Source organism: Photinus pyralis, unplaced genomic scaffold (assembly GCF_008802855.1).
Source record: "Photinus pyralis isolate 1611_PpyrPB1 unplaced genomic scaffold, Ppyr1.3 Ppyr1.4_LG4, whole genome shotgun sequence".
Taxonomy (NCBI): Eukaryota; Metazoa; Arthropoda; class Insecta; order Coleoptera; family Lampyridae; genus Photinus; species Photinus pyralis.
The window spans coordinates 706727-727180 of record NW_022170511.1 but is presented as its reverse complement, the minus strand read 5'-3'; the positions used below and the strand labels follow the sequence as shown (position 1 = coordinate 727180).

At 34.5% G+C, this 20454-nt stretch overlaps 1 long non-coding RNA gene across 2 annotated transcripts in view; it reads left to right on the top strand.

Annotated features, from left to right (window-relative positions):
• LOC116169644 overlaps positions 1 to 20454 on the top strand; it is a 147021-nt gene that overhangs the window by 112924 nt on the left and 13643 nt on the right. The window contains exon 4 of one of the 2 annotated variants that reach the window (XR_004145022.1): positions 9782 to 9801. The exons of the other annotated variant lie outside the window; for it this stretch is intronic. This is a non-coding gene — a long non-coding RNA (uncharacterized LOC116169644). The remainder of the gene's footprint in view (positions 1 to 9781; positions 9802 to 20454) is intronic. 2 annotated transcript variants of the gene reach the window in all.

The window sequence follows — 20454 nt, the reverse complement described above, 5'->3', positions numbered from 1 at the left end:
GAGTACGATCGTAAAAAAGAGGTCCGTAGCCATAGGGGCTTATAGAACAAACTATTTAAAATACAACGAAATGCCTATCCTATGTAGCTTGCATATTAACACAATCAGATCACCCTCCGTATAAAATCAAAAAACAAAATTTATCCCCTCTCTAAAGTTTCTTAAATATGCTCAATTTTTTAAAGATTTATGAGCGACTTTACAGATATTTTCTTGGAAAAATGTAGCTTAGAGTGCCGGTGAGCTTGGTGTAGTGGTTTAAAGGTTAGTCCTCTCCTTTCCGAAATATCTTCTTCAAACAAACCGTCGTGTCGTTGCAGATGCAACGTTGCGTTCAGAATTTCATATACGCAGGTGCAAATTCTTACATCTGAAACGGTAATTACACCATTTTATAAACGGAGAAGCACTTCCTTTGCACCAGGGGTTTCTGCAGTAAAAGACAATAAGGGGAAAGCGTGCACAGGAATGATCTTAAACATGTTTTATTCTCATAAGGGTTGATTTATTAAAATACACTGCTGCCTATTTATCATGTACAACAGGAGGTTAGTATTCACACGATCAACACGTTAAATATTAACCCAAAAATGTACTTACTAGCGCCCTAATTTGCATCATGACAGATCGTTTCCTTATAAAACTTGTAATGGTTGGTTGAATGGCGTCGGCACTTTGTATACCTCCGGGGGATGACTTTGTTGCATGCGCGTAATCGTAGGTACGGAAATCAATTTTGCATTGGACTGCATGTTCGCTCAAAGAAAAATGTGAGCAAAAATTAATGAGTATAAAAGGATTTCGTGGCGCCTCAGAAATGTTGAATGGCCAAAGCAACAAAACTTGCACTTAGACTTCAATCGCACATTATCATAATTTTAGAATTCTGCCGTAATACAATCGCCATTGATGTAAATGGAATTGTCGTGTACTTCGGCTTGGAACTTTAAAATATAAAGCATAAAAGCGTTTTGTATTAGTTTATTTTTCAAAATTAAATCCGAATCGTGTTTTGAATAAGTATAATTTTTTGGTCTAAGTAACAACGAACATAAATTGCAGTTATTCTGTACTCGCGTAAGAAATAAGGTCACGATAAAAGCTGGTGAGAATCATTGTCGGCAAACTAAAACCGAACCGATTATAGGGGATGTTTATCAAATGTTTTCTGCGCTTCGGTTCACATGTGACGGAATTAAATTTTGCAGAACTCTCATTACGCGAATGCATGTTTGTTGGTAATGTTATCCATAGCGGAATTTACATTTGGCGGCATGTGTGTTAGGTCAGGTGCATGAAACAGCAGCAACAGTACCAGTCATACAGTTAATTCAGAGACTGCAGTTCATTAAAACTTGTGCCAACGACCGCTTAGAAAGATATATATTATTTTTAAGCAATTATAATCTTGGCACGAGTTTCGTTCGAGTACAAAATTCATTCATGGAACAAGATCCTCCATGAATGTTACAAGCTCGTGCTTGTATTAATCGTTATACTGTATCTAATTAGGCATTTGTAAAGCGGCCACGCGATATTTAAATAGAAATGTGGGCGAATTAAAAAAAACTACTTGCACGCTAAGAACTTTTTTTAGCATGGCATCATTGTGTTAATCCCCAATTTCCTGTTTTTCAATGGCTACCTTTATTCTCATTGTTCATCGCGACTAAGAATACTGTTCATATCATTTTGTTCTTTTTATCTAGTTTTACCAATGTCCCTTTTTACTATGCTCGCTTTAGACTTTGTGGGATGAATGAGGATTAGATTAGATTAAAAAAGGTTGCCACACAAAAATTGCACTTAGGAACTTCGTGAACGACCCCTAGGATTACAAAACAAGTTTTGAGTGCAGTGGTATGTTAAGTATTCTCACAATTTCACTTATCATCATAACAAATAAACGATTGCCCTACATTTAACAATTCTACGAATCAATCTTTTAAAAGGAAAAACAAACCACTTCGATACAACTAGAAACGCAATAATCATTTTGTGTTTAAATTTAAAGACAATTATGTGTGGATTTAGAAGTTCTATAATCTCTTAAACGTCTCGGGAGCCTTACACAAACCAAAGGACATGATTACCATAAATCCAACTGTATGCTAAACGCGATGTTCAAGATCCAGACCAACTTGCCAGTAGCCGTTTATCATATCTAAGGTGGAAAACCATTTAGCACATTCTATTCTATTCGTGGCAGCGGATAACTATGTTTCTTTGTCACGTTATTCAGTTGCATATAATCTACACAAAACCTCGTGTTGCCATCTTTTCTTCTTCAATAGCACCACAGGTCTGTTGTCAAATACTTGCATAACTTGAAGTCTTTCTGGAAACTTCAAAGTGTCATCTCCCTTGGCTGTATTCGCACAACGCGCGACTGCAGCGACTGGAGTAACATCCGAATCTCAGTGCCCTTCTTTAACTTGGTTGGGAATATATTCATCAGCCGAACATTCGTTAATTGTTTAGCACTTTCTAGCACCATGGCAACTAAAATTCCTCGACCCATATTGGTATAATTAGGTTCCATAATTCACAAGCAGTTTTCCCGGAGACTTTCATCGATACGAGTCATGACAACTTTCTCGTAACACTCCGGCAGAGTGACATCATCCACAAGCGAACACGTAGCAACCCGTCTTCTACTCTGAATTTATGGTCTACTCGAGGCACTCCATTCTTCAGATCTATCGACAGTCAGCTTTCCAAGCACAAGATCTTGATCACCAGTTTCCAGTCTCAGGTTTGACGATTGTACCTTTTTTCCTCGGACGAGGTCAGGTCTTACAATGGTCTTCTTTGCACTCGTATCTAACAGCATCGTACACTTTTTCCCAAATACACTTTGATAGTAGTCTCTGGGGAATATATTAGGAAGGACTCGTTCTACTTTTCCTGATTATAGTGCTGAGCTCTCTGGACAATTTCTTCTGATGTGTCTTGCTGCAAATATTTATCTCTATACCGAGCTTCTAACCATGATACAATTTTCTCAAAATTTTGCTGCTGGTGTTCTGGAATCGTACGTAACTCATCCAACGCATCTCCCCTATCAGGAACGTCGCCTTCTCTTCTACTGTTAAATTGTTGCCCCTTATTTTTACAATTTATCTTTGATGGTTTAATTGTCGGAAGTATTCTAAGATTGAGCTCTAATTAAAATTGAAAATTTCTATTAGCGTGGACACGAAGAAAATAATAAACCATGGTCCTAACTCGGTTGTAGTGCAATAAACAGCGATGGTTTTATTAATTATATTGGTTGTCCAATATAACAAAGTGTTTACTTTTATAATGCATAAACCCTTTTCCAAATTAACACCTCGTGAAAAACAACGGGCGTGGACCAATCGTGTCACCGTAATTTTCTATTGGATTTAGACACTACTGGGCTTTGCAATAAATTCGAATTCTCAATCATTAACTGATAGAGACAGAGACGCTCCACCCCTGCTGCAATTATAAGTCCAAAGCTATAAAAAAACACAACTAATTAAATCTCGAAATCAATAAATTTAATCTCTCATTTCACCTCTGAACTTTATATGTTTGTCACATTGTTCACGTTTAATATTGCATGCTATAAAATATTGATTCTCGACAAATGATTTGGCGTATTTATTTGTTGAACCCTCGAATCGGTGTGCACTTATTTGTGTCGAAATTGGGTCAAGTTGGTGAACTCCGTACGAGAGAAGCTTAAACTCCTTTTGGGGGTTTCAAACATTAACCGCGATATTATGGAAAATTGCATTGTCTGTTGTTGAAATAACAGGGACGGTTATAGGGATTTGCAACGTGATCCCTTAGGTATCAAACTTTCAATATTGGTATACACGTTCATTTATTCATGTAGGCAGTAAGGACCTTTTCTATTAGAGAGAATGGAAGGCATTGTTGATCATCGTTCTAGCAGATTGAAATTTCTAAGATTTATTTATTACATTGTGCAGTTATAGATAGATAGCAAGCCATAGTTTATCGACATGTGTCCTGAAGCGAATATGTGTTAGTTGTTGTATACGAGTAACTTTTCTCAAAGCACAAAATTATTTCTGATTGAAGCTTCAATTTATTTTATGTATTCCTGTTTCTCACACGAAACTAACTTCAAAATTTGATCCATCGTCAGTTACTTACGCAAAATAAATGGAAATTATAAATAAAAATAATTATCTTACAAATCTGAACATACGCCAATCTCATTGTTTTAACATAACAGTAAATAAACTTTCGCCTTTGAAACTCCCTAAGCTAGCTCTACTTTTTTGCCAAGTATGCCTCTTTCTAAATCACTATCCTCCATATTGAACGGTTTGATCGATTTCTGCTGTTTATGTACGTTACAGTTTAGTCAGATCAGTCACTCATTTCCTTGCTGCATCTTTTGTCATCTATTCTTCAATTGATTCTGATGGTTTACAGTGTTTCTTCAGAATTAATTTGCCGTATCTTAGTGTAGCTGCCTACCCTTGCTGGACCAACTTATTTCTTGATTCTTGAACTGTTTTAAATTTCGCTAGGGCTTATTTGAATTTGGCATGGCTTGTGCAAAAAAACAATCGAGATTTTCGTAGGTGAAATTCAATCAATCAAGAGAATTTAACCTTCGGGACAGCGCTGCAAACGATATCAGCCGGTCTGCTGAAGTTATATCACAAGTAGGCTGGTTGAAACATTACAATTAAAACTTACATTTATATTTAAATAGCTACTATAAGGCCCTAGGTAAATATTCTCTTAATTAGTGGCGGTAAAGTTACTAATGCGGACAAATGTGTATCTTTCCCGCATGAGTTCCTGGAAGTAACTAAATATCAAAGATCGTATTGCCTATTTCTAGTACAAATTTTAATCTCATAGAGGAATAGTCATACGTCAAAGCGGAAATTTTCCTTTAACGGCCCCTATGATCTACGCGCCAATACATTAAACAGTCGTAGTCAAAGCAGGAATTTGAAGTAAAATTATTTCGCATCTAGAACCGTATTGAATAGGATAAATCCCTTAAAGGAATTTGAAAATAACTACAGTTAAAGCGAAGGCTCGAGCTTAACAAAAAAGTGAAATGCCTTTCTATTCTTCACCCGCTTCCTTTAATAAAATCTGGTGTTGTCATTCGGAAACGGCGCAATCACTATACGACTCTAAGGAGTCCCAATAGAATGGGTATTCTCTTTCGGAGGCTCTATTATCCTTGCAACAGCTGAGCGCTCCTGATGCTTATCCACTCATAGCTAGAAACAAGTCCATAGTTTCGCCCCAAACGCTAGCAGATGGAGTTAATTGATTTTATAGGGCATACCCAGACAAAAAGCATCTTTAATTACTTTTGAAATTGTTTCGTGTCCCATTTTATGTGTTAATGACAACTTCCTGTCAAGCGATATGTAGTTCTACGCGCAACTCATTAAAGTTAGAGATGTATCGGGGTTTAAGACGTCGGCGTCGGTTTTACTCCTAAATAAGTAGAAATCTCCTACTTTATTTACAATTCATTTGACACGCGATTAAATTTTAAGTGTGTCTCTCGCAACGCTCATTTGTATTTACATTTTAATGAGTGCCATTACCGGAGTGCGGAAAATTAGCGACAGGAAATTGATAGTTGCTGCTTTCATCTGGAGTTAAAAATGAGATAGTAAAACTTTCCGTGCGATTTTAAATTAGAATTTCTTTAATTACACGCTCGACTTGCTAATGGAATACGGACAGTCCCCCCAAAACATTATTACCAATTAGACTCCGCATTACGATCATTTAACTAAAAGCTTGGCACGCAATGGAAAAAAATGGAGGGTAACTTGGGTAATGGATGCTTAGATTGCGTAAGTCGTACCACTAAAGACAGGATAGTTTTTAAAACGACCTTTATCTAGAAGCCGAGGCATTGTGTAACTGTACAAAATGGCAGTCGGCTTTAAACTTGTAGATACTATAATAACTGAGTTTTTAGAGCATCTTGTATATGAAAATAGCCTGTATTGCAGAAGTAACAGAGCTTTATTGACTCATTCTTAGCGAACTTCAACAACAACCGAGACCACAACAAAGTAGTGATACATCCGTTATATGAGCTTTTATGTGGATCAGTAAAATCACTAATAAAAAAAAGTTTTCGCCTTAAGGCGAACTAAATATCTGGAAAACTGTAGGAGTAACGTAGTTAAGGGAGGGACGGATGGACGGAGAAAGTGGACACAAATAGCGCCTTCCAACAAGAGTTGAAAAATGGAGTAAACAACGTTAAGTAACAGATCCGGATCCAAGTAATATAAAATGTCATTGGCTTTTTTTTTGCTAACGATACATGCCTGAGGGATCCATTCATCCAAGGATTGTGTTCAAAGGTTCGAAAATTAAGGTAATATTGAGGAGAATATTGCTATATGCGTATAAAGCTCTTTTAAGAGCAGGGACACTCAACACCGTCGATGCCTCTGAGGTGATTTTAAGCCACTACCATCACCACCATCGACAGTCAAGTAAAACAATCTCCCACGCGTGTACCTGAAACAATGGTCACAGCTGAACCACCACTACCCCCACAATGAATATATTATTTATTATTTATTTATGTATTTATTGTGCCTCTTGTTTTGGGCCCCAACAGACTTTCGCCCAATTACAGAATGACTCGCATAATGCTTCTTTAGAGGTACCTCTACAAAAGGTCTTAAGTTCTTACTACTCCGAAAGCTTCGACGGAAGTCGAAAGTTAATAACGTGGAACGGTGCAACTACACGTCTCCAGAAAAATTTTAGAAGTAACTATCTTAAGCTGATTAAAAAATTCAAAAGCTGGAAGTTGAAGCGACGAACCAAAAAGATCAGGTCAAGTGTGACTAAAATAATTAACGTAAAAGGAGAGGCAACCTATCTCCAAACTTACCAATTATAGTAACAGCTAGCGTAAAAAATCTTTAAGGATCGTGTATAAATTTAAACCAACGTCAACCAGGTTTGTTTCATAAATTAGCCGTTGTGTTATGATAATTCTGTTAATTGATATCAGTCTATGTCCTCTTTCTTAGCGGTTTTTTGTCAGATTACCTTCATTTTGAATACTTTTTTAGTTGGGTTTTCCTTTATTTCTACACTGTTTGCCTTGTTCGCTAAGGATTATGATTTTTGTTGCACATGTATGAATGTTTTTTTAGTTACGTCGTTACTATTTTTAGTTGCCATCGCTACATGTTTCCTTTCATTAATACCCCTGTTTTTTTTAGTTTAGATTTTTAGTAAATATATTATGCATACAACAAGGCAACCAGGGAAACCTTCTACGGGACAAAAACCCCGGCATAGCCCACACAAATACATACATGAAATAAACTACAATAAAATGCAAAAAGAGAAAAATACACAAATAAAACATCTCAAAGTGTACGATAAAATGAGGTAATCGAATCAAATGCAATAAAACAAATTCATGAAAACGGCGTGCCTTTACTCTAGCCTCAGTTAACATAAATTAATTTTACACGAAAAGTACATGTGAGGATGCCAATAGCAAGTACTCATGCAAAAGTCCCTTTAACGTATTGCTAAGATGCCAATAAAAATCCTGAATTCAAAGTATTCAAATATAAAGAGATAAAGTTCAAAATTCCGTCTTCAAGGTACAAGTATCATATTCAGACTTCAAGAAATGATCGCTTTGGACTAAAATACAAATGTAACCATAAACATATAATTTACCATCCTTTTTTCTAATAACTTGTGTGACTGTACCAACACCACATATGGAATTATTTGTGTTCATTTGGCTACAAAATCGTATTTGCAGTCACAGTACCAAACCCATTTTGGAAAAATGTGGTACGTTTTAGACAAATATTGGCAACACTTCGGATTCGGACATGTTCTGCACTGAAATAGGTTACATTCTGGGTATCAATCGGTCACACTATTTCTGACACAAATCACACACACTGTAATCAAGGGACATTCGGTCATAGTATGGAATATGGGCACATTTTGATACCACTACCAAAGACCATTTTTGTCTCATTTCCACTCAGACTCTTTAAAATGTATCGAGGCGACACATATGCATATCCCAAAATGTCTTATTTTTTTCTGATTGGGTATAACAATTATTGTAGTTTAAGAAGCATGTAATATGTATGTAAATGTTGAACGATGAAATAAAAAAGTTGATTTGTGAGGCTACGTACGTAAAATACGTGTGAATAAAACTTGCATTAAAAATGTAGCGGGGTTTTAAGGGGAGCACATCTTAATTCGTTCACAAGCATTCTAATCTCCTTGTAGTGATATTCATTAAATCCAAATTATAACTTAAGGTGCCTTTCTAAATAGTAGCTTTGGAAATCGCTAAAAAAGATGAAAAACCCCCAATCCCAATTTTGCTACTCCCTAGGCTTTATCGAATTTCTATGTGATTTGTAAAATTGAATTTGGGTCAGAATATTAATCTAGAGATAAAGCAGGAAGATCCAAAGAACGTATCCTTTAAATTACAACTTTTCAATTGGAAACATTCCCTTGAAGTTAGACACATTACGGTGCTTATTTCACACGACACCGTAATTTTTTTATATTTTCGTAATGGATTCGTTGTAATCCCGATTTGATAAACGAGTACGTCAAAGAACACTTCGTGCATTTGTGATGCGTAACCCAATTGCAAGGTTTTCTATTTGAAAATCTCGATTTTTGAGCCTACTGAAACAAAATAAAAACAATCTTGTTTAATAACAGCGGTGAATAACCTAAAGCTCGCTAGCTGTATACGCTCAGCAACTCAAACAACAACTAATTTTATGTACTTAGCTTAAACGTGAGCGCTCTAGAGCTTTCTACGTCAGACAAAGCCGCAACGTGCAGATTTCGAAATCCTACTACGTACTTACTCGCTATAGATTACAATTGAAACGAAAAATTTAAATCATGTTAAGAATATGACCTTTTGTAATACACGGTGCATACAAATAAGATGAATAAGTCAAAGGTTGAAGGAGAATAATAACGTTAGAGGTAAAACTTTAGAGCTGTTCACTCGGGTTTGGGTTTTATCTGTATTTTTATTTCTCGAAAAAGCAGTAGCCATGTTGTCTCTTGGGAGAGAAACTGAGCTCCAGGGCTAGTATCCACTTCCGCTCGTAAACAAGAGACATGACGCGGGTCAGCCAGTTTATAGTGGAGTAAGTACTCGATCTCGATATTCAACCATGACCTACAATTACAATTTCCAATCAAATTACGAGGCAAGAACAAGATTGCTCCTTTCTTGCGTGCGCTCCAATTCGGATACAAATTCCCCCTTTACGTACGCCGAAGAATGGTGCTAAACGAGAAAAAGTTTTAAGCATGCATTTGTAATCTGTATTCCTTTGATTCCACCCGTGAGAATAAGGAAGGTTTCGATGAATGTTTCAGTGTCGACTACGGAATGCTTTGTGTTTCATTTCTTATTAAAACTGAAACTCCTACATTGATGCGTGGGCCGCTTTTTGGCGTAGCATTATTTTCTAACGTTTGCTTTGTCTTCTGTTGCACAAAGGACTCTCTAATCTAATAGGTTTATAAAAGAAGTGCGCTCTGACTAAATTTAAATTGAACAACAGCCAAACGTTGTAGTTGAAAAATATAAAATGTAGGAAAAGTTTTTATCGTTAAACTTAGGCTGACATTTAATATTCTCAAACTACGATCTTCAACTAATAAAAATTCACATGAGCAACAAAACTAATAAGTTTTATCGTTTCATTTAAATTTTATTCGTGTTTTCCTTTTGTTGCAGATAAGTGACCCGCTTCTCATGTAAGTATTTTTATTGTTGATTATTTGGAACACGCTCGTATATGGTCGACAGATAGTGAATTATTGGCAATCGTTGCGATTATTGGTGTGTACATAGTAGAAATAAATAAATATTGCACTAGAGAGTGTGCATAATTTTTGACCAAGAGAGATTGCAGTTTTGTAATGCTATTGATATCCATTTAATCAAAATGAAATGAGAAATGAATTTAGCTAATATAAATCAACTATACCTTTCTTCAGCAGTTTGCGTAAGAAAACTGGCTACATTCGTTTCCAGAACTTTTTCATCGAACTTCAAATATCAATCTTTTCTACTGGGGCCAATAATAATTTTCCAGAAAACTACTGGGTACAAACTGGACACTAGTGGTCGCTTTGACTTATCAACTGCTCCTTCTAAGCTCGGAGATCCCAAACGTCAAAAATGAAATTATTTGGGTTCAAAGATCGCTATACGAAACTCATGTTTTCCGCTCGATCACCAAACCAACAATCCTTCGTGCCAAAAATAATCCCTTCTCTCAATATTAAGTCATTTTTAACGCCTATTTAAAGGTGGAATAGTAATGACAGAGATACTTTGTCAATTTTTATTGGTTCGCGAAGTTTCAGAGCCGTCTTCAGAAAATCTGCAGGACAGATTTTACTTATCTCTTCCCAAGGCATGCTTAATTCTGAGGGTAGGATATGTAGCCTAATATGACCTCTTTTTAGCGTGTAAAATGACACCAACTCACGACAATGGGGCGCCAAATACAATTTTAACAAAGACGTTATTACTAGACATGACGAAGACGACAAATGAAGCTCGCCGGATTACAATCGACAAAATAAAAAACTCAAACTTGACATAAGTAGTGTTTGTTTGGTTTAATGTTCCTTAAACTTTGACTTCTTTTAAACTTGGACATTGTTCTTCCACATATTTCAATTGAAAAATCGAAAAAAATGTGTCGCAAAATAATCGCTTTCGTTACATTATTTAAAGACAAATATAAAGTCTGGCTGTAGAATATCGAGAAATAGTGTAGGACATTTCATGTTGTTAAATGGGAGGTCAGGTACAAAAAGTTGATATTATCTAAGTTACAAGCAGTGCACTTCAAAGAATAAAATTTTCTGATAGATACTTACGTCATGGAATTGGCAAATTTCAATTCGAATTCGTCATCCCAAAAACACACACAGAATGGAATAAATCAAACCTACCTAGAAAACTGAAAAACAAACCAGTGGCTACTGCACAAAAGTTGACGCACTTTCGTAAATAGCGAACTGTCAAACTTAAAAGCTCAAATTTATTTTGAATGGCCCACTCTGCATTGAGATTATATTTATTAAATCGAGGCGAACCAATTTCATATTAGACGCGGTTTAGAATCGATAACAGTATTCCATTAAACACGCAATGATGTTTCAAATTTTACTTTGGAATTATTTATATACAGAGTGTGCGTGAGAAGTTTACGAAAATAAACGAACAATTTCGTAAAATGGTGGTAATTTGTTACTGAAGTTCTTAGTCCAGTGTCTATTCTTGCGTAGCTTACGCGATTTCATGGAAATGAAGACACTTTAAAGTTTGAGGGAGTAGGGCTCGTTATCTTTGAAAATGTCGAAGCCAATTACGATTGAAAATGAAATAAGTATTTACTATTCACTCGTTGTCAGTTGCAATTACGTTTCTCATATTGAAGCTATGAACAAAAGAAATTGGAATCGGTAAGATAATTGGCGTACAATCGCATTGAAGCAATGGATTTCTTTAAGCGTATATACCAATTTACTTCATAGATAAAAACGATTCAATCACTTGTATCATTCTTTAAATTGAAACACAATGCAGCATTTAGTTGCTAGTTGCAGCAATCGGTTAAATCAAATTGAAAACGAGAGAATGTAATGGAATTTTCAGTTTTCCCCTCGCCACAATGAATAATAGATATATTTTACAGAGTAGGTACAGAAATCCTTTGTAAGTAGTTTGTTTTTCAAAAGTTTATATTTTAAATGCCTGACACACATTTCATGTCAAGTGTTCACCAAACACCAAAAAACCACAATCAAATATTAAGAAAATGAATGCAGCATCAGAGCAGAGAAACAAGCGCCAAAGCGAAAACGTACAATTCGTAGCCGATTCAATTATTTTATATACTATTTACCTACCCTTGATCAAACAAAAATGTCGCTTAACGTTCTTTTTAACAAGCACATGGCCCACTTTAAATATTTATTTCAAGAACTGCAAAAACAATAATTATATCTCCACAGGGCGAAAATGAACACTGAATATCTTCAGAACAAAATTTTTTTAAAGAAGCTTTTTATGGTATCCAAACTCTATCAATGTACTTGAAATTTGAGGTCAGTGGCGTATTTCTGCATGGTCAAATCAAATAGCAATCACTGTTTTTTATTACATTTTCTTATAAAGTACAGTTTTTTGGATATATAGCACCATACAAAAACTTTTAACTTACATAATCAAATTTCAAATAACAACTCAAACTATGGAAAATAGTTTGTTCATTAATTTTTCTAGTTTGATCATTTTTTAATTTTGTCATACAAAACAGTTAATTCGTTAATAATAAATTACTCCTTAGTTACGGGTGTTTGAATGAATGGTTAGCAACCATTATACGTTACCAACCATTAATCGTTAGCAACAACTTATACATAACAAACATTTTATTAAAGGGAAATGACATTGATAACAATTAAAACTTGTAACCTATTTTTTTTAGAATAGATTCAATAGATACAATAGATTCTGTATTTATTTATGTATTTATTTAGTCCCCCTTGTTCTGGGCCTTCAACAGGCTTTAGGTCAATTACAGAGTGACCCGTAGAATGCTACAGGTGCCTCTGTAGAAGGTCTTAAGCTGTTCTGTTACTACTCCGGCATTTACCTTACGAATTAGGAAAATTGCAGGAAAACCTAATTCGGAGTAGTTGGCAGAATGCCCGAAATTGATCTATGGAAATTCTCATCTCTGTCACAGATGAAAAATTCTTACGTCAGCCCAGGTTCGAACACCGGACCTCCGAGTATGTAGCCCAACGCTCTACCACTGAGCCACATAGTCGGTAAAGTCTTAAACACTACACCATTTCCTGGAACTCCAGGAAAATAATCTGTAATCTCTTTCTCCACAAATGTTTCTAGGGTCTCTTCTCATGTGATTGACTACGTGTAAATGTTGCAGGAATGATAGAGGTGGCATCAGACATAGTAGTTGCCGAAAGTGACTCTAGTTTTCATGGTAATACTTTCTTCAATATAACTTTCAGCAACAGTTGATGACTTTTTGTTCTTGAACTGGATTTTTTTATTCCAAACATGTTTTCTTAATAACATTTGTGCGTATCTTGTCCCATTGGGCATTATTGGTATGTAAAAAACGTTTTTTGATAATTTAAAAGACACCTTTGATTTTTCGTGATTATGTCAAAAATTAGTTTCCAATGAAGCAGGGCTGATCCCCAGAAGCTCAAAATTCAATTCGAAAATTATTTGTCTTACAAGGGACGACCAAACAATCGGAGGACCCACTGTATATATTTCAAATGAAACTTACCACTAGTAGTCACTGACTCTTGGACATAGAATTAGTTGATTATTTCAAAATTAGGCAGCTACTAGAAACTTGGCGGCTAATCATGAATTACCCAAAATGTGGGGATTTTAAAATTTTAACAATTAAGTAAATAGTGAAATGAAAAAAAATTAAAGATTTCTAAATTTGTCATATTGGAATGTGTCTGATTTCAAACAGTATATAAAAACAAGCATATCAAATACAGTGAACTTTAAAATGAGATCTCTACTTGAAAAATATGGGACAATCTTCAACGATGCTTCACTGAAAAAAATTTATGGTAAAATACACCAGAAAAAAGTTAATATAACCCTAAAATATTGATAAAAAAGGGATATCCAAACGTATAGTAAAAATTACCTATACGTTGTTAGTTAAAGGCATATACAGTGTGTTTAACTTAATATGGTAAAATTTACAATACACCATATATTTAAAGATGCGTTATTATTTAGTTGATAGCATTATAAAGATCTGGTAAATAATGCAAATTAGGGGTGAAGATAATCATAACTGTCTGGTTAAACTTAACTAGACAATAATAGAATGTACTATTCGGTTTGGTATAAACGTAACTTATCTTAAGTAAAACCAACCAGTGTCTTGTGGATGTTGCTTGATACTAATCAAGTAGTTAGGCAAGCCATACTATTATGGTTAGGTTAAGTTTGCTATCTGTATAGCAGTTTTAGCGTTCTTGATTTGCTTGAATGCCTAATTAAATAGTTAAATTCAATTTACAAATTAGTAAAATCTACCATAGTATACTGTATATTTTTACCTCCTTTCATGTTCTTTTAACCTACTACTGTAGCTACTGATACTGCAAGAAGATAGGTCAAAATCACTAATTCATAGACTTGAAACATAAAACGGTTTTATTGCAAAAAATATAAAAAAGGCTATAAGCATCAATACCTAAATAATATTCACATATTTATAAGACAGCAATAGGTACAACAGTTTCTTCCCGAAATCGCTATCAAACCTTCTGCCTCCTGTCCCGCAAATTGAAATTTTATATTTAAAAAAGACGATTTCGGGAAACCTGTCAGTAATACAAAACTCGTCAGTAAAACAACACTACATGTGTGAGTAGAAAGGTGTAAATAACTATGTATTTCATTAAGAGTTAGACCTACGGCAGTGTTGAACGGCTGCAACGTAAATCCAAAATTCTTGCATTTCTCCCATCGTCTATTGACAGTTTCCTTAACCAAGTTTTCTGTAGCAACAGATGTAGTAATACATCCTTCCTTGGTCGCCAGTTTAGTTGGTCTCCATGTTCCTTTGTTCTTTTCTTGCCGTTGTTGGAAGTTAATACGCCGGCAGGCAAAGAAAGGTGCCAAAGTTTGAATCATCTCCAGAACCTGTAATATATTAATTCTGTGTTACAATAGAAGCATCTACAATATATGTACAGGACGTTCATATAAAATACAATTACTACAAATCAATATGTAGAAAGAACAACTTCTACACATTGGTATAAGTACGGTATGATTTTGCATCATACCTTCAGATAAAAATTACATAATTAGGGGAGGAGAGTTTTATTCAAATTTTTATTTAAAGATAATCATAGGGTATACTAAAATAAAGCAAGCTCACTCGGTTGACTTGGCAACATAAACCAGTTGTCAAATCAAATACATTAGCATTGATCTCTTTCGATAGATTATCGACTAGATCGCAATTTAAAATGATAAACTTGAAAATTCGATAATTCCAGAGGTACTAACCTGTTGGTTCAACTGATTCTTTAATTTGCATCGCCTCTTCGAAGTTGAGAAATATGGCACGATCACTGGTTGGTTTAATCAAATTTTCGGCAATATCAGATGGCGTCATCACTGCTAAAGTCTTCATGGTGACATTGTTTTCTATTAAAAAATACATATTATATTAGTATAAATTGTTAAGATTAATAACGTGTAAAAGGTACAATAAAATTGTATCAGTAACAAAACTTTTCCACCAGCATCAGACAATCAATTTTATACTTTACGTGTATGGACATAAAAAACAATAGACAGTTCTTTTATAAAACTTTGATGGCAAAATATGTGCATATAAATATTGCATACTTAAAGTAATTAAAAATTAGGCAGCAGAAAAACAAATGCATGATTGGGCTTACTTACCTTTAACAATTTCTTGCTGCTGCCCCATTCTCCATGCTTCTGAGCAACCATTTACGTCACTATTATAACACATAACTACAACTAGGTATTACCACAAGTAAAATCAAAACACTAATTGATAATGGCAATGCCAATATCCTTCACGAAAAAGCAAAGGAAGCGAATGAACTTGGTGAGTTTCAGTTGAATGGGATAAGTAGCTACCTATTTTAAATTTGCTGACAAAGAAGCTTTACTTTCAGCACAACACGTGGGAGCGTTAGAACTAACTAACCGTTTAGTTAATGTTTCCAAATATTTGGGTAGATTTTACCATAACAAAAGTAAACTAATACTATCATTATTATTACCAAATATTCAGTCAGCTCTACTTGATGCCAAGTAAAATATTAACCCAACGACTATAGTTCCTTTTGCTGTACTTATTTAATACATTTAACCTTATACTTANAAAAATTTATGGTAAAATACACCAGAAAAAAGTTAATATAACCCTAAAATATTGATAAAAAAGGGATATCCAAACGTATAGTAAAAATTACCTATACGTTGTTAGTTAAAGGCATACAGTGTGTTTAACTTAATATGGTAAAATTTACAATACACCATTAAAGATGCGTTATTATTTAGTTGATAGCATTATAAAGATCTGGTAAATAATGCAAATTAGGGGTGAAGATAATCATAACTGTCTGGTTAAACTTAACTAGACAATAATAGAATGTACTATTCGGTTTGGTATAAACGTAACTTATCTTAAGTAAAACCAACCAGTGTCTTGTGGATGTTGCTTGATACTAATCAAGTAGTTAGGCAAGCCATACTATTATGGTTAGGTTAAGTTTGCTATCTGTATAGCAGTTTTAGCGTTCTTGATTTGCTTGAATGCCTAATTAAATAGTTAAATTCAATTTACAAATTAGTAAAATCTACCATAGTATACTGTATATTTTTACCTCCTTTCATGTTCTTTTAACCTACTACTGTAGCTACTGATACTGCAAGAAGATAGGTCAAAATCACTAATTCATAGACTTGAAACATAAAACGGTTTTATTGCAAAAAATATAAAAAAGGCTATAAGCATCAATACCTAAATAATATTCACATTCGCAAGACAGCAATAGGTACAACAGTTTCTTCCCGAAATCGCTATCAAACCTTCTGCCTCCTGTCCCGCAAATTGAAATTTTATATTTAAAAAAGACGATTTCGGGAAACCTGTCAGTAATACAAAACTCGTCAGTAAAACAACACTACATGTGTGAGTAGAAAGGTATAAATAACTATGTATTTCATTAAGAGTTAGACCTACGGCAGTGTTGAACGGCTGCAACGTAAATCCAAAATTCTTGCATTTCTCCCATCGTCTATTGACAGTTTCCTTAACCAAGTTTTCTGTAGCAACAGATGTAGTAATACATCCTTCCTTGGTCGCCAGTTTAGTTGGTCTCCATGTTCCTTTGTTCTTTTCTTGCCGTTGTTGGAAGTTAATACGCCGGCAGGCAAAGAAAGGTGCCAAAGTTTGAATCATCTCCAGAACCTGTAATATATTAATTCTGTGTTACAATAGAAGCATCTACAATATATGTACAGGACGTTCATATAAAATACAATTACTACAAATCAATATGTTATAGAAAGAACAACTTCTACACATTGGTATAAGTACGGTATGATTTTGCATCATACCTTCAGATAAAAATTACATAATTAGGGGAGGAGAGTTTTATTCAAATTTTTATTTAAAGATAATCATAGGGTATACTAAAATAAAGCAAGCTCACTCGGTTGACTTGGCAACATAAACCAGTTGTCAAATCAAATACATTAGCATTGATCTCTTTCGATAGATTATCGACTAGATCGCAATTTAAAATGATAAACTTGAAAATTCGATAATTCCAGAGGTACTAACCTGTTGGTTCAACTGATTCTTTAATTTGCATCGCCTCTTCGAAGTTGAGAAATATGGCACGATCACTGGTTGGTTTAATCAAATTTTCGGCAATATCAGATGGCGTCATCACTGCTAAAGTCTTCATGGTGACATTGTTTTCTATTAAAAAATACATATTATATTAGTATAAATTGTTAAGATTAATAACGTGTAAAAGGTACAATAAAATTGTATCAGTAACAAAACTTTTCCACCAGCATCAGACAATCAATTTTATACTTTACGTGTATGGACATAAAAAACAATAGACAGTTCTTTTATAAAACTTTGATGGCAAAATATGTGCATATAAATATTGCATACTTAAAGTAATTAAAAATTAGGCAGCAGAAAAACAAATGCATGATTGGGCTTACTTACCTTTAACAATTTCTTGCTGCTGCCCCATTCTCCATGCTTCTGAGCAACCATTTACGTCACTATTATAACACATAACTACAACTAGGTATTACCACAAGTAAAATCAAAACACTAATTGATAATGGCAATGCCAATATCCTTCACGAAAAAGCAAAGGAAGCGAATGAACTTGGTGAGTTTCAGTTGAATGGGATAAGTAGCTACCTATTTTAAATTTGCTGACAAAGAAGCTTTACTTTCAGCACAACACGTGGGAGCGTTAGAACTAACTAACCGTTTAGTTAATGTTTCCAAATATTTGGGTAGATTTTACCATAACAAAAGTAAACTAATACTATCATTATTATTACCAAATATTCAGTCAGCTCTACTTGATGCCAAGTAAAATATTAACCCAACGACTATAGTTCCTTTTGCTGTACTTATTTAATACATTTAACCTTATACTTAAGTAAATCAAACAAATTGGTCTAGTAAGTATAACAAGACATATGGCTGAAAGTTACCATATTCAAGTAAAATCTTCTTTTAGTTAATGTTGCCCTTATACATTGTTAATCTTACTAAAACTCTGGATACATTAACTAGATAGTGTTTAACTAAATCCAAAAAGTTTCTTTAAACAATCATTTAAGTAATTTTACTTAATATTTAAGTGATTACAGCAACACTTTGGTAAAATCAACTAGATGTCATTTAACCCTCATAAGGTAAACTGGATTTTCTTTCAGTGTTCGATTAGTAAGTAATAGAAGTTCTGCTACTTTCCTTATACATGTTTGAGTGATTTTCTAGTATTGTTTTAGTTACCGAATTTTTTTCATTGCTAAGAATGTACTCGTATATTGATGTAAAACGGGGGGAAAATATTCCTTTAAACAAATAAATATTTTCACAGCGAAGCGATGATCGGAAAGTCGCTTGCGATATTATAATAGTTTCCTTGCGGCTTGAACTAAGAAGGTAATTCAGAAAGCTCTAAGCGTAATTAATCCCTCTTGAAAAGTTTACATCCGGCTTCGCCACAAGTAGGTAAGCCAATACGTTTCCTTCAACCCTTGCGCAATTGAACAAATAAATGGGGTTTAGAAGGCTTTCGCATTGATACTCGTTTTTCTGTCGCAATTACCTGACAACTTCATGTAATAGTAAACGTTTAGCGATGAACTAACGCCGACAATGATTAATTGGCTTGCGTAATAAGCAAATAAGTTCTCATGTAAATTAGTCTAAAAATATTTTACGATGAAGAAAATTGATGGGGTTTTAATGATAAGGAAGTGTCTCGTAAACGTGGGAATGTAAAAACGACGTTTATATATTACTATTACTTGGTGGGAGGATATTTTGACGGTGTCGGTATTGGTATTGATCAACATCCCAAAGCGATAACGCTTAGTCCTTGTAATAATATTGTGCGTGGGTTCGAGACAAATGGCAAGCGAGAAACGAAATTGCGACCGCTGTCATCAGCAACGAATCTGCTGGATGAGGCAAGCCATATAGCATACCAGACCGCTTGCTGCTCAGGATAATTGAAACATCGAAAATATAACTTATACTGTTGCAAGTCATGAAAAGACCAAACACGTGTCTAAACGTTAAGGACTTTTGTCTTATTTTAGTTGTTGTACATGGCAGGCTATTTGTTTCTTGATACATAACACATACTTCTAACTTGACACCTGAAAATTTACATCTGTATTTCCATCTTTTGCGCAAATAATACTTCTTCTTTGCTTTATTTTTTGCGAAATCCAATCCTGGTTTGACATGCGTCTGCATGAATGCTAAACCAGATGTAGATAGAAAATTTAGATCGGATTGATATGTATGATTCTTACGGTTCGCAATATAGCATTTTCTTTTACAGGATCGAAAATATCTCCGCAAAACGTGAGATACCCATAACACTAATTATATGAGGCCGTTACAAGTTACAGTCTGCTCCGTGTTATTTTTTGTGGCACTATTTTAAACCATCTACTACAGTTCCCGAAATGGAGTAACACCGCAATGAAAACGAGTTTATCGAAATGTATTTACAACGTGCTTGAAAGCACCAGAGGCTTTTATAAGGATTATTGTTAAATGACCATCGGGGATCCAATGGATAAAGCATATGTATCGAAGGAAGGGTGCTTTGTTTTAAATTTTAAAGCATATACGGTAGTCCGGCTCGAATTCGTTACCCTTGTCTGTGGAATCTCTACATACCTCAATCGAAATACCTACGTCAACACTCATAATTGAGACAAAGTTCAACGGAAACCTGATTAATAAACGTTACAAAGATTCTAACGTAACGTTCTAACCAAAGGGTGAATACAATCCCTATTAATCTACATTAGTCCTAAAAAGAATATCTCATCACAATTCTAATTTCGGTATGAAGTCCACAAATTAAAATATTAAAATTAATTACAGGTTTCGACAGACGCTTCCCAAGTAAAAAACTTAACAATTGTAAATCTGAAAATAACGGCCGTAGCCTATGCGACATTAAATAATTAATTTATGCTATCCCACCAAACATCTATACATATGTACATACAATGTACATAGAAGAAAATTCCCA